This window comes from Colius striatus, chromosome 1 (assembly GCF_028858725.1).
Source record: "Colius striatus isolate bColStr4 chromosome 1, bColStr4.1.hap1, whole genome shotgun sequence".
In the NCBI taxonomy this organism is placed as follows: domain Eukaryota; kingdom Metazoa; phylum Chordata; class Aves; order Coliiformes; family Coliidae; genus Colius; species Colius striatus.
Window position 1 is genome coordinate 67,182,770 of NC_084759.1, and position 14,646 is coordinate 67,197,415.

The window sequence follows — 14,646 nt, forward strand, 5'->3', positions numbered from 1 at the left end:
CCTCCGACATCACAGTGTGAAATCTAATCATCTATTTAAATTTCATTTAGTAGCTCTCCTTTTACTGGCTAGGTATCAAGTTCAGTTATTTTCCAAACAGGTAAGTTTTACAGCTTCACTGTGGCTTTAACGTTAAAACTTCTATTCAATTTGCTCTTTGAATATGCTTTGTTATTTTGCTTTCTTTTGCCACCCATCTTTCATGCAGTCTTCCACTTAAAACACCTTACTGTTCTTCAGTGTCGCCAGCATGTTTGTTTATATATATATAGTTTACAATGATCAAACAAGCATGTAATTCTGTAGCATAACATTCAGCTTTTCTGACATTCCATTAGTATTCAATACTTACAGCTTGTGGGGGACTAGATGGGAATTCTTTATTAATTTATGAGGCGCAAACCATTACAAAGACTCTGTGCATACATACGGTGTCAAGCAGTTAAACATTCAGAAAAAAAGCAGTCAGCAGAAATAATGGCAATAGAGAAACACTGGCTTAGGTTTGAAGGATAGCCATCATCCACACAACTGGTATTGAAACTTGAGAGCAAGAAGCAGGTGGGTGGTCCCAGTGGTGCTGTGGGTGCAGAAATGAATATACACTACCTGCCAGATGCCTGCTAGAGTAAAGGACCAATCTATACAATTCTCTCAGGAACATCTGGATTGTGATAATGCAACATTATAGCTTTAAGAGATTTACAGGCTTTTTTATTAGCATATACTGTAGTCAAAGTTTCAGTTTACAATTAATCATTTTAGCTCCTGCCTATAGTTTCCTACAAAATGATTTTAAAAAGAAAAAAAGATATCCAACAACCCTTCTGCAAGGTTAAAATTTTAAATCTTTTATTATGTTCCTATGTTATCTTCAAAAGAGAAATCTAGACATAAACCCACAGCATATAAAACTCCTATCAGCAGTCATCGAGTTGTTCTCCACATTTTAAGTGGTTAAAGAAAGCACACATGTTGAAGTAACAAATTTATATATGCATTAATGGACCTATTTAATAAGGTAGAAAAACAAACAAGAATTGTTTTTCTGAATGTAGCAATGCAAAAAGTTTCAGAAATTCTTTAGGTACCAAGTTGAAGAAATACAGAACTTAGAAGACGCTTCAGAGCTGTGCAATTATTCTGTACCATCAGGTATCTCCACAGGACTACACCGGAATAAGGTTAGAAAATGAGAAATAAAATAACTGTAAGTTAAGGTTCCAACCTCGCCATAACACCTGTACATATTGTCTGGACACTTAAGAGCCTAGACAGAAAGAAACATCATGTCATGGGCTCATATTACCATTGCTAATGCAGGTTATGCTTCTGCATTTCCTAACATTCCAATTTGAAAATTGGACTTATGCTGATGTTTGCTTACGTTTTCTAATAGTTTTGAACTTACTTTTCAAGTCATACCTAAAAATTGTGTAAGTCTCACTATAAATATACTTAGCAATAAGGAACAAAAAAAACCCAAAACACTAATTCTTACACAATCCACGCAAAAATAGATGGATGGCAGCAGCATGATGCTGAGCTTGTAAAATAAATTGGAATGGAACTCATCAGTGTTGTATCATCAGTATTTTATTTTTTTCCAAGAAAAATCCGAGTAACTCAGTTTTCTAGAGAACTATGCCTAAGTAATAGACGTCACAGTCAAAAAGTGGGAAAAATGAATGTGTGTTTCTTCCTGAATTTATTTTTAACTTTTTTTTATTTTTTAACTTTTTTAACCAAAGTATAATTATTTAGTACAATTATTAGCATACACACAATACAAGTAAAAACATAAACATACCATATCTTTCCAGAGCTGCAGAAACGTGTTCTTTCAAATTCTAAAATGGACTTCTACAGTTCTTGTACCTATAATGCAAAACATTACATTTCAGTTCTTGCACTATGCTCCATACCAATCTGAAACTTGATACAACTTCAAAACAATATACTCAAGAATAGCTATCCAATTAGTCACAAGTTCACAACTAAAGGAAACATATATTTAGAATCATAAATTACCTCAAGTTGGAAGGGACCCAGTAAGGATCATCAAATCCAACTCCCTGCTCCCTGAAGGACTACCTAAAACTAAATCATGTGGCTTCTCCAAAAAAACCATACTTCCCGTAAAAAACCACAATAGAAAATACTTGCTATGTTAGGGAAACTACAGAAGCAGAAAGTCCATACACACTGTTCCCTATTATTTTCTCTGTAGTGATGTAACGTGAGTTTTACAATTCCATTCATCCAGTTCATTACGAAGATCCGTTTCCTCATTCTGGAAAATTTTGGCAAGGTTTCCTCCCTGCCTTGTAACTCCTCCCTTTTATTTTATTAAGTGGTATTTATAATAAGGAAAACAAAACAAAACAAAAAGGCAGCATTCAAAAGAAGTCACAGATACAACTGCACAAAACTGATGGTGCTCCATAATCTCTTCTATAAACTGTTCGTTTTCAGGGAAGTCATAATCAAACAGATTAAAGAGATGCATGACTATAATGTACTCTAAACATTTTCAGCTAACACCTGAAAGCACAATCAATTTCAGGAAAAAGAGTGACAGAAATGGCCATGTAACTAAAGAAATCTTGCAATTACTTTCCAAAAAGTTCCTAATTTGCAAAGACTATCCCATTTTCAGTACCATGCAGATTTAACATTCGATTTCTTGATTCTAAAACCCTATTAAGAACAAACAAATCTAACACAGCTGACTTAAGCTGATCTCTGATACAGATCAGAGTTCCCACGAAGGAAACTCTCATCTGGTTACCTTAAGAGTATACTAAGGTTTATCTTAACGATAGCAACCCAGAGAACCCATCCAATATCAAAAGTCAATGCTTTATCACAGACATGAAACGGAATAATTTTAGACTGACACAGCCAGTACAGCTCTACAGCATTAACAGTTTATGCGCTCTTTTTTATTGAAAGAAAAAAGTTAAATGGGGCACCCTACCTGGTACATAAAACAAGATTGCCATTTCAACAAACAATTATCATAATTATGTGGATTTCTGTACAATTAGGAATAATGAGTTATTGTCATGCAACTGTGTCAATACAACTTTATTACTACTCAGAAAAACAATAAATTTATCTGAACAAGACAGCAACTTCATGATTTTCCTCTTAAGAGGTTCCACTTTGTATGAACAGCAGAAATCCAGAACATCTACCTTACATTCTATTGAAGAATAATTCTTCATTCATGGTAATGTCATTATGCAAACTCATTTAAAAGTATTCTGACAAACGTGACCAATAATTTCACACTTTGCATCACAGGATTTCCAGCCTAAACTCCAATGTATATATTTCTTTAAGCACACACACAGAGCAATGTCATCTATATAAAACACACTAACTGTCCTCTGGAGTCCAAAGCACCAACTTGCAGCATGCACAGAGTACGAGCAGAGCACAAAGTGGAGCATGAAAAAATATCACAAATACATCCATCAGGGATCTTTGTGATTATTGTCCAGCAATAGGAGAAAAGAAAACAAAGGAATTCAATACAACTAAAGATATGTTTAAGACAGTACAGTTTACAGAAGAAACAAGACAATGGTAGAGGAGATGGAGATAGGAGATTTGCTTAATAATACATAGCAAGGAGCATTAGAGCAAGCCCAACAGCACAAAGCTGAAGCTCCCGGACTTCTCTTTTTTCAGTCTCCTCTCACCAGCTATCCCCAAGGCAGAACTAGAGTTCAGCAGTCTACTAAAAAAAGATTTGCTCAAAACCTACATGATCACCAACAAAATGAAATACAGAACCTCTAATGCTTGTCTAAAAGGAATAAAAATAATTTAATGAAGTTAGATATGCTTTAACATTGACCTTTAGTACAGTTAATTAATTACCACTAAGCTATATTTGCCTAAAAAAAAGCAAATGTGTCTAAAAGCATGGCTAACACTATTGTTCCACTCAACATAAAGAAATCTTGATCTCACATGACCAGAAGCAGACGTGCTTGTTTAAAATTGTCATGCATTTTCAGTAAGAAAAAGAACTTCAAGGCACAATGTTAACAAAGATGGCAAGTTACTGAATAAATCAAACTGTAGGTTCCAGAATTGCAAAATACTTAGGAAATTAATCATAAATTGTGAAAAATACTTTGCAACTCTCACATCTAGCTTGAGGAAGGACATCATGAAATCCTAGGTGCTTAAATGATGTTTTCCACTTTTTTTGGTCTTGTTTGGTTTGAGGTTTTTTTGCAACAACTGTCCACAAGACAAGCAGAAGAAAAATTTCTGAGTGCACTAGCCTAAAGAAAATGGTAGGTATTTTACCTAGTATTATAGATTCCCTCACACTCTTCCATGACTGACTTTCTTAATACAACATTAGTCAAATAAAAAACAAGTAACCATCCTTTGTTCAATAAAATATTCAATTCACAGGAAACATGCAAGTGGTATATCTATCACCAGCTTACAATGGAAAGGGCTCAACCTTTGCAACCAAGAAATACCACTATTTCACAGAAGTGCTGCATGCCCTTACCAGTCCCTGTGTTCTCAAACTTGGACAGGACTCACAGGCTGCACGGACTGTAAGTATACACTTCTAGAGTCCACAATAAGCAAGTTTGGCTGTAACAGCTGAAACACATCTAGGTGCTGCTCCTGCCAGTGTATGTCAGTATACCTTGGACTTTAAAATAGGGTATATAGACATATTAAATCATAATATTAAGTAGCAAGACTTTGGGTGTGAGTTTTCACTATAAAATAAAAAGTAATTATCTGAATATGGCTATACAAGTGAGAAAGATGAAAATATCTATGGGAATTAGAAGATCTCTTCAGTATTATCTAGCCCTGTATAAGTTTTGGATACCTTTTAAGAAAACAAAAAATACAGTAAAACCAAAATACTTTAAGCATTCAGTTCAAACATGGAACTAACCATAATGCAAAAGAAAAACTCATCTATGACTATGGCAGCAATTCCTGAAGTATTTTGACCTGCAGCCTATTTAAGAAGTTCAGCTCCTTTAAGAGCCACTCCACCACCTAACAGCCAAAGCCTCCTGAATTGCAGCTGCTTCAACCTGGGTGCCACTGAGCATACCAGAGCAGGAGTACACAAGCAATGCCAGAGTCTGGCTGCCTGGACAAGTCTGGCATCTCTCAGCGCCGCACAAGCTTGGCAACATGTTATAGATAGCTCTTGTGCCTCCCTTGTACACAGTCCCTAAAAGTAAAGGACAGAGGGTGTTTATTTGTCATTCCCATCTTGTTGTTTCAGCAATTTCTTTGGCGCAACGATTATCAAGGAACTATCAAGTCCAAAAACAAGTCCACTAAAGGGAGTAAAGTGTGCGGTCTCCTCTATTAAGGAGAGATGAAGAACTAGCTTTACCCTTAGAACTCTAGTTCAGTCAAAACTGCAGAAGTCCTGCTACAGTCCTCACAGGACACCAGAACGAAAATCAAACCATGTGGACTAATTACTGCCAGACAGCTATGCAGCAGTCATCAAACCCAAATACAGGTTCCGTGATTTTCTGCTTGTGATCCCACTGGTTGGTGCAAGGCTCCATGAAGATGAAATTTCCACTGGGTTTCCAATTAAGATGTTCTACCTTACATTTTTTCATATACTTTGTCCTGTTTAGTTACTTGGGTCACAGCTTTGAAATTATGTCATACAAGGATTGTGAAGGCTCATGGAAAATAGAGAGGTAATTTGAGAAACTTAGCATGGCTTCATCAAGGCCAAGTCTTGTCTGATCAACCCAGTGACCTTCTATGATGGAGTGACTACATCAGTGGACAAAGGAAGAACTATGCTATCTGTAAGGCTTTTGACACAGTCCCCCACATCATTCTTCTCTCTAAATTGGTGAGATATGGATTCAGCGGTCCAACTTTGGTAGACGAGGAACCAATTGGATGGTCACACCCAGAGGGTAAGAGTCTACAGCTCAAAGTCCAGATGGAGATCAATGACAAGTGGTGTTCCCTCAGAGGTACTGGGACCAGTAGTGTTTAGTATCTTCATCACTGTCCCACAGACAGTGGGATTGGGTGCACTTTCAGCAAGTTTGCAGACGACACCAAGCTGAGTGGTACAACTGACATTCCTGAAGGACAGGATGCCATCTGGAAGGATATGGACAGAATAAAGAAGTGGGCCCACATGAACCTCATGAGGTTACAAGGACAAGTACAAGCTCCTGCATCTGGGTTGGGGCAACTCCCAGTATCAATACAGGCTGGAGGATGAACGGATTAAGAGCAGCCCTGTGGAGGACTTGGGGTACTAGTGGATGAAAAGCTTGACATGAGCCAGCAATGTGCACAGTCCAAAATGCCAACTGTATTGTGAGCTACATCAAAAGCAGCATGGCCAGCAGGTCAAGGGAGGTGATTCTTCCCCTCTATTCTGCTCTGGTGAGACCCCACTTGGGAGTCCTTGGCACAGGAAAGACACGGATCTGTTGGAGTGAGTCTAGAGGAGAGGCACAAAAACGATCAGAGGGAGGGAACATTTCATTGATGAGGACAGGTTGAGAATTGGGGTCGTTCAGCCTGATGAAGAGGCGGCTCTGGGGAGATCTTATTGCTTAAAGAGGCTTATAAGGAAGACACAAACTTTTTAGCAGGGCCCGTAGCAACAGGATGAGGGGCAATGGTTTTAAACTAACAGAAGGTACATTCAGACTAGATATAAGGGCAAGAGTGGTGAAACACTGGAACAGTTTGCCAGTTGCCCAGAGGTGGCATGTGCCCTACCCCTGGAAACACTCAAAGTCAGGTTGGATGGGGCTCTGAGCAACCTGATGTAGTTGAAAATGTCTGGTCACCAAGGGATGTTGGACTACGTGACTTTTAAAGGTCCGTTCCAACCCAAACTATTGTATGATTCTATGAACGAAAGTACTATTCACTGTACCAAGCAGTCAACTGGTATATCAGTTCAAGTCTCTGCTAAACCATCACCACTGTAATTCACCTCTGGGATACTCCCACTGTTCACATACTACACAAAGTAAACATGATTCTCAAAGGTTAAAGTATGTGAATACAGAGCGTGTTTTTGAAGCTATTTGAATGGATGGAAAGTCTTGAACAGTTACATGCTGTGAACATCCTTTTCAAGCCACTGGATTACAATAAAAACAATAAAGGGAAGAGTCCAAATCTTTGCTTCACTAACTGTAAATTTCTCTTAAAGCACATATATCTCTGTTCTAAGGAAATGCTTCAAAATAAGCAGGTCACCCCTCTTACCTAAGGCAGTGAAGTGAGGGTCCAGAGGGAAGCCACCCATTTAGTTCCACTCAGCTGAACAACTGCAGCTTCTCCTAATTCTTCACCACTCTGTAAAACATGGGTAAAGAACCATGCAAGATGGCAATGGAAAGAGTATCGGTAAAGACTGACTTCCATCCCCTTACTCCATTCAGCAGTTTGCATAATACAGAGAAGCAGGCTCAACCTATTAAAAGTAAGAAGTTGTTAATGCTTCCTTTAAGAGATTCATTCATAAGAGTATTTGTGAGACAGAACACTATGGTAGTATTTAATTTGTAATGTAATTTTGCAACCAGGAAGTTACATTGTCAATAAGTTCTGTCACTCCTAGCCACAAGAAGGTGGAACTATACAAAAATAGCAATTTAAAATGCTACTTGGTCATGTGTTGCATCACCAAGCATGAATCCTGAAACTTAACATTATTTCTCTTTCTAATATTTCTCATACGAGGTTATTTTCCTGAAGAAAGGTCTCACCAGCTGGTATAGCTACTGAAATGTTGCTCCATTGGAAAATATTTCCTTTAAACTGTATTTGCTGACTTTTTGTTAATCAACCAGACAGATGTTACACATTACTAATCATACAAATCTTTTTCCCCAACTTTTACTCATGGGCAATACATCCATATCAGCCTGTCAGGCACTGCCTGTAAGTACAGGAAGTTAATGCAGCAAATGTTAAGGTCAAAGTATTTAAAGTGACAAAAGTCACTTCCAACATGTGATTTGCTCACTGCTGTTATCTCTCGGAACCAACTATTTAGTGGGGCTTACAGGGCGACACTTTTTTCTGTAGTGACCAATGATAGGACTAGGAGTAACAGACATAAGCTGGAACACAAAAAGTTCCACTTAGAAGAAAAAATTCTTTCCTGGGAGGGTGAGGGAGCCCTGGCACAGGCTGCCCAGGGAGGGTGTGGAGTCTCCTTCTCTGGAGGTTTTCAAAACCCGCCTGGACGCATTCCTGTGCGACCTGATCTAGATGGACCTGCTTCTGCAGGGGGTTGGACTGGATGATCTCTAGAGGTCCCTTCTAACCCTGACCATTCTGTGATTCTGTGACTCTCTAGGATGGGGTGGGGAAAGGAGATTTATTTATTTTTTTAAATAAAAATCATTCCAAATTATTTGTTACAGACCCTGATATCAAAGGTATTACCCCTCTCTTTCCATGTACAAATTGGCATTTGATTAACAACAAAAAACTTTTCAACACAGGTTCTCTAAAACTCATAGCTACCTTATGATACCTCAGAAAAGAGCTGAAAACTGTAACTCCTTTGTTTAAAAATCATTATCAGTAACAATAAAGTGAAGACTTGACCCACAGTACCAGAAACAAAGACTGACACTGGAAATGGCATATATTGCCTACATACTTTAGGAATTCTCTCCCTTTGTCCCTCAACTGCATGTTCTATTTTTAAGAATTAGTGTCCTTTATCTTCCAGTGTATGAATACACTGGTGTGGGGAAGGAGAAAGACATTTCCTGCAATTAAGAAGAGATGAATTCTCTCTGGACCGTCACTAAGTAAACTGAAACCAAAAGAAGGAGAGGGAAAAATTATAATTAAAAAAGCATTTTCCATATATTAAAAAAACATCTTTCCTGCATAGTAAATACTAAGATGACTTATGAAAATGTAAACACTAAATTTGTTTCATGATACCATATAATGTACTACACTAACTGTTTATGCAAAATGTGTGCATACTCATAACGAAATAAACATGATTTCATACTGGGGTAAATAAGTAATTTCATATTTCCAAAGCAGGTTGTCTCTCCATTTCATATTTCCAAAGAAGTTAAATGAAAAGAATGAGAACTTGTTCCGTTTTCTCAAGTCGATTACAACAGTGACAATCTCAAGGTGCTCTAACAAGCTGAGAGTATCTCTGGATCTATTTAACATATACACAATTTTAAATTCCATTCACAGAAGAATCATCATTTGCACATCTTTAAGCAACAGCAGCAACTGAAAAACAGACTGAAAGTTTTGTTTGCTATTAAAACCTGCTCAAATCCACAAAATATTAAGAGTTCTGACCTATACCGAGAGATATGGGCTTTGAAACACAATGCTGTGAAAAAGTTACACGCTTCTGCTTTTTCTTGTCTGCCTTTCTTTCCAAAAAAATGTTTACAGTCACACAATCATATCCCTAAAAAACATCAAACAAATCAAACCATTTATTTTGCCATGCTTGCTGCAAGCTTGGTGCTTTCATTTCTAAATTCTTGGGAGACACTTGGAATACTCCAGTAAGGAGAAACAGTAAACAACTCTGGTAAACAGAAAAATAACTTGTTAATTCCAGTATGAAAGACGCAAACATTTTAGTGTGGAATGGAAGTTATTCATGAAAGAGACAATAAGTATCAATACTATTGCACAAAAACTGTTTCAATTAAAAAGCTATTTTTCAGACCTGAGACCTGCTGTAAACCTAAGCAGTGGTCTAACTTTTATTCCAAGGTTTGCCTGTATTGAACTGACATTCATTAAACTTGGGGTGCCAGAGTATTTTCAAGTTTAAAAAAAAAGTACTTTCAACTGTTTCTGAGATGAAAGGGTACAGAGTTTTTAATGTTACCATCCAAACTAAGCAGTTTGTGAGAACTCAAAAGTCGATTTTCCAGCAGTTTTCATTCTCTACAAAGGATATGTCTCACCACCTACATTATTCTCCCATCCAGTCATAGATGTCTTAACAACACAGTTAAACTCAGAGCGTAATTTCTCCCTTAGCAGGGACTGGATACAATTATCCTTAACCAGATACAATTTGTATGAATTGGGAACTTAATATTATATATCTCAAACCAGTCAAAATTTTAAAAAAAGACATAAATTGATATGACAAATCACATAGGTCTTTCTTCATTAGGAAATCAAAGTTAAAATCAGGTAAAATTCTCCACTGAGAAACTTTTTGGCGGACAGGCAGGAGGCACAGCAAAACTAATCTGACAAGCTGATTCTTACGGAGCCTCAGGTTTACACAGACTCCTTCTGAGGCAGGGAAGTTTGCAAACAGACACAGAGAAACTGTCCCTGAAGTGATGTGCAAGACACGGGCCTTGTCCTAGAATTAGAACATTGCTTATGAAGAGAGAAACATAAACAAATATTTCCATTAACCAGAAGAAGAAGAAAAAAGCACAACTAAAAGACCATAGATTACAGGTTCTAACTATTTAAATGGAGAGTAGTGGAACATGTCATATTTCCTAAGTAGCAGCAATTTCTCAATTATCACATCACATCACCTTAGACATCTGATTTACAAACTGGCTGTGAACCGTAACAACCCACGGAGTTTTTTTAAAAGAAATACTGCAGGTATGCTCAAAAACTGAAACGCACAACCTTCTGCAGTCAGGAGTGACAGATCACATCTATCAGCAAAGTAGCCCGTTCACAGGTTAGCAGATCAAAATCTCCCGACTGGACAGAAGGTAACACGAAGAAGTGATCATATCTACTTCGTTAAGCAGGCCTTGCACACTAGTAAAGCACCTGCGCTGTACTTCACACACCCGTTCCTGCCCGACTACCAGACCTGGCCATGCCAAAGGCAGTGGGACACCCCACACCGACAGCAGCCCCGCGAAACCGGCTCCGCCACAGCTCCGCTCGGCTAAGCCGGTAAACTGAGGCAGGTGTAGGTTAGGTTCACCCAAGGTCGCCCAGTGAGCCCGGTCTCTGCGGGGGGTGGGCTGAAGCCCGGAGGGACTCGCCTGCCCTTCCCGCTGCTTGAGAGGGCCCCGCACCCGTGTGCCCCACGGATCACCGAGGCCATACGGTCGTGCCGCCGGCACCTCCCGCCCGCCTTCCCCCCCCCGGGGCGCGGGGTCTCCCCAGCTGAGGAAAGCGGGCAGGGCCGCCTCCCTCCCCTTCAGGGCCGGCGTGAGACGAGTGCCATCCCCGCTCCTGGCCCTCCCCCGCGCCTACCGACCTGAGCGCCGCGGCCTGCTGTTCCCAGTCACTCCCGCCGCCGCCGCCCGGGCTCATGCGGGGGCAGCGCTGCGCTCAGGGCCGGGCCGCAGGCGGGGAGCCGCCGTCGCTGCTGCCGGTGGAGCCCGTCGGGACGGGGGAGACGGGGCCGCGGCCTGGCGGGGCGGGGAAGTGAGAGGCGAGCGGCCTGGCGAGGCCGGCGGCGCAGCGCGCAGGGGCGAGAGGGCGGGCAGGGCCTGCGGGGCGCCTCCTCTCAGGGACTCGCTCGGTCGCTCTCAGCCCGAGCCCCACGCCACCATCTTGGGAGCAACGCGGATATCGGCGCGGCGCAAGCTCGGAGGGCTCCTGACGGGCGGGGGTGGGGTGGGGGGGGGCAGGAAGGAGGACTCGTTGTGTCCCGGCGTGCAACGCGGGCGGGGGCAGGCGGACGAGGCGGTTGCGCCACGCTACCCACCGCGCAGAACCATAGAGTTCCCGGCCCGGTTCCTTCCTGTCTTTTTCACTCGCGGCGCCAGGCGGAAGGGAGGCGAGCCGGCGCCTGCGTGTTAGCGCGCCTGAGGGGGGGAGTCGCCATGTTTGAAGAGGGCAATGTCTCCACAGTGGGGGGGCGAGGGCTCCCTCCCTTTGGACGCGACGGGCGGGGCGGGGCGGGGCTCGGGGTCGGAAGGCCCACAAGTAGTCGGGGGGGGGGGGGGTGGGGAGGCGCGGCTGGTGGCGGCGAGACTGGGGCCGAACGGGTGTTGTGCCCATGCACGTACAAGTGTGCGCATTGACTGGTATGCACACAGATGTACGTACCAGGGCACATACGCGTGAGCACAGATACGGAGACGTGTATGTGGAGGCGTGCATGTGTGTGCTCTTGGAATCGTAGAATCGTTTGGTTGGAAAAGACCTAGAGTCCAACCACGAATCTCTGCCAAGCCCACCACTAAACCATCTAGTTACATATTTTTTAAATATCTCTAGGGATGGGGGCTCCTAGCAGCTCACAGGGCAGCCTGTACAATTGCCCGATGACTTGTTCAGTGAAGATGCTTATCCTAATATCCAATCTAAATCTCCCCTGGTGCAACTTGAGGCCATTTCCATCTGCCCTGTTGTTCATTACTTGGGAGAAGAGACTGACCCCCACCTTGCTACAGCCTCTTTTCAGGTAGTTGCAGAGAGTGGTCATGTCTCCCCTCGGCTTCCTCCAGACTAAACAACCCCTGTTTCCTCAGTCACTGCTTAAGATTTGTTCTCTAGACCCTTCGCTACCTTTGTTGCTCATCTCTGGATGTTTACGTGTATGTATACATATGCACATATATGTGTGTGCACATTGATACGCAGCTGGTGCACATGTACACATGTACACATGTACATGCACATGCAAATACATGCACACTTTCACATGTACACACACACTCTCCCTGCTCACAGATGCAGGCAGGCAGGCATACAGCCATGGAGGTATGCAAGCAGCCTGAGCTGGTGGCACAGCAAGGGGCCATTGCTGCTGGGGGTGAAGAAAGCAGCCATCACCACCTCCTTGCCCCTCAACGAGGCCCTCACAATGTCAGGCCTGTCCAGGAGCCCTGCAGCAGTCTGCCTGGGGTTTATCAAGTTTCATCTGGGCAGCATGCCGGGATTGGTCATCGGGAGGCAGGGAGGGAGCACAGGAAGGGGAACGGCCGCTGACCTCTGGAGGAGAGCCAGTGCTGGAGCCATCTGCTGCTGCTGCAGCTGGATGAGGCATGTGAGGATGAGCAGCACCTAGCTTGGCCACCCCAACCTTGTAGGGCCCCTCAGCAGGCCAGGGAGATGAGGACAGAGTGAACAGGGGCCAGGCAGCTGGCTTGCGTGAGGTGCAGGGTGGGCCTTGCTGTCACAGCCCTCTGTAGCAGGCAGAAGTGGGCAGAGGGCCGCCACAGTGTAAGTTGAGGTCACAAAAACTGTGACATTACTCAAACCCAAACCTCTGAGGAACCAGGGAACTGGCTGGTGAGGCTGGGAGGGTCAGGGAGCAGTGAGGCCCAGACATGAGGCAGACTGAAGGGTGGTCAAGGAACTGTGTGGTCCTGCACAGCCCTGCCTGAAGCCTGGCTTGCTTGTCTACCTTTACATATAATTTTTCCATTGCCTCTTGGATTATTTCTTTCCCTGCTCTACTACACCCAGGCCCATGCTTTGCAAGTATGCTTTTTGAACTATTTTAAAAACATGTCTAAAATTTGCGTTTTGGCAGGTCAGTGTTGAAAGCAGGTTGATCAAATAATTTCAAATTGGATGATGCATGCAAAATTTGGCTTTTTGGGGGTTTTGACTTTTTAAAGGCTTTAAATACTTGAAGTGCAAGAATAGAGGTGGGGGCGGGGAGAAAGTAGAAAGAAAAAAGGGAAACAGATCTGAATGTTGTTGATATTATCCCTTAATAAAGGAAGTTAAATAGAGGTGGTTCTACCCTGGCAAAGAGTGTACTTTTTCTTTTCACAGAATCATAGAATGGTAGGGTTGGAAGGGACCTTTAGAGATCACCTAGTCCAACCCACCTGCAGAAGCAGGTTCACCTAGATTAGGTCGCATAGGAACGTGTCCAGGCAGGTCTTGGAGACCTCCAAGGAAGGAGACTCCACACCCTCCCTGGGCAGCCTGTGCCAGGACTCCCTTACCCTCACAGTGAAATAGTTTTTTCTTCTGTTTAAATGGAATTTTTTGTGTTCAGCTTCATCCCATTACCCCTTGTCCTATTGCTAGATACAATTTTTTAAAATTGTAACCTAAGAGCATGAGAAGTTCTTAAATGTTAGAATAAGCTGTTAAAAACATAAATTCTCAAAAGCATGATACTGAAGCCAAGTGTGTGTTCTGAGCCAGGAAACATATGTTTAAGATCTGAAGAAGACATTAATATGTTGCAGTTTTTAGCACAATTTTGGAAGACCTGTTGTGGATGTTACAGAGTAATAACTGGTAAGACCAATGGTCTTAAACTGCATTGTTACTGTTACAAGTCAGCACAAAAAGTTCTGACACTCACAAAGAAGATGGTGGGCAGATGTTGAAATATTGAATAATTGAAATATTAAGGCTGAATTAAGTATTCTCGTACTTCAGTGTGGTCTGAAACAGGGTGCATCGCTGTGCTCAGATGGATTGAAAAAAAAAAGCTTCTGTAAGATGCACACTCTTGCTGCTTTTTCCTTGCTCTCTTGCAAAGCGATGTCCTGGCCTTAACTCCTGCTTGACTATAAGGATGCTATGGGAAAGCATGTCTCAGGCTAAAGTCCAAGTAAGTAACATCTTCTGCTTCCTTTTGCCTGCAGAGCCAGTCTTCTCATCACAGAGGTGCTCAGGCTGGTCAGGCATAATTTGCTTTTGATAAGTCCG

The 14,646-nt window shown here is 42.2% G+C and overlaps 1 protein-coding gene across 5 annotated transcripts in view; it reads right to left on the minus strand.

Annotated features, from left to right (window-relative positions):
• UBE3A (ubiquitin protein ligase E3A) overlaps window positions 1-11,750 on the minus strand; it is a 56,428-nt gene extending 44,678 nt beyond the window's left edge. For 2 of the 5 annotated variants that reach the window (XM_061998062.1, XM_061998034.1), the window contains exons 1-3: window positions 11,276-11,719; window positions 7,279-7,368; window positions 1,811-1,878 (exon numbers count right to left, since the gene is read on the minus strand). The gene's annotated coding sequence lies outside the window, so the exon portion shown is untranslated. The other 3 variants (XM_061998071.1, XM_061998053.1, XM_061998044.1) reach the window with 2 other exon arrangements.
• Between the last annotated feature and the right edge of the window lie 2,896 nt (window positions 11,751-14,646).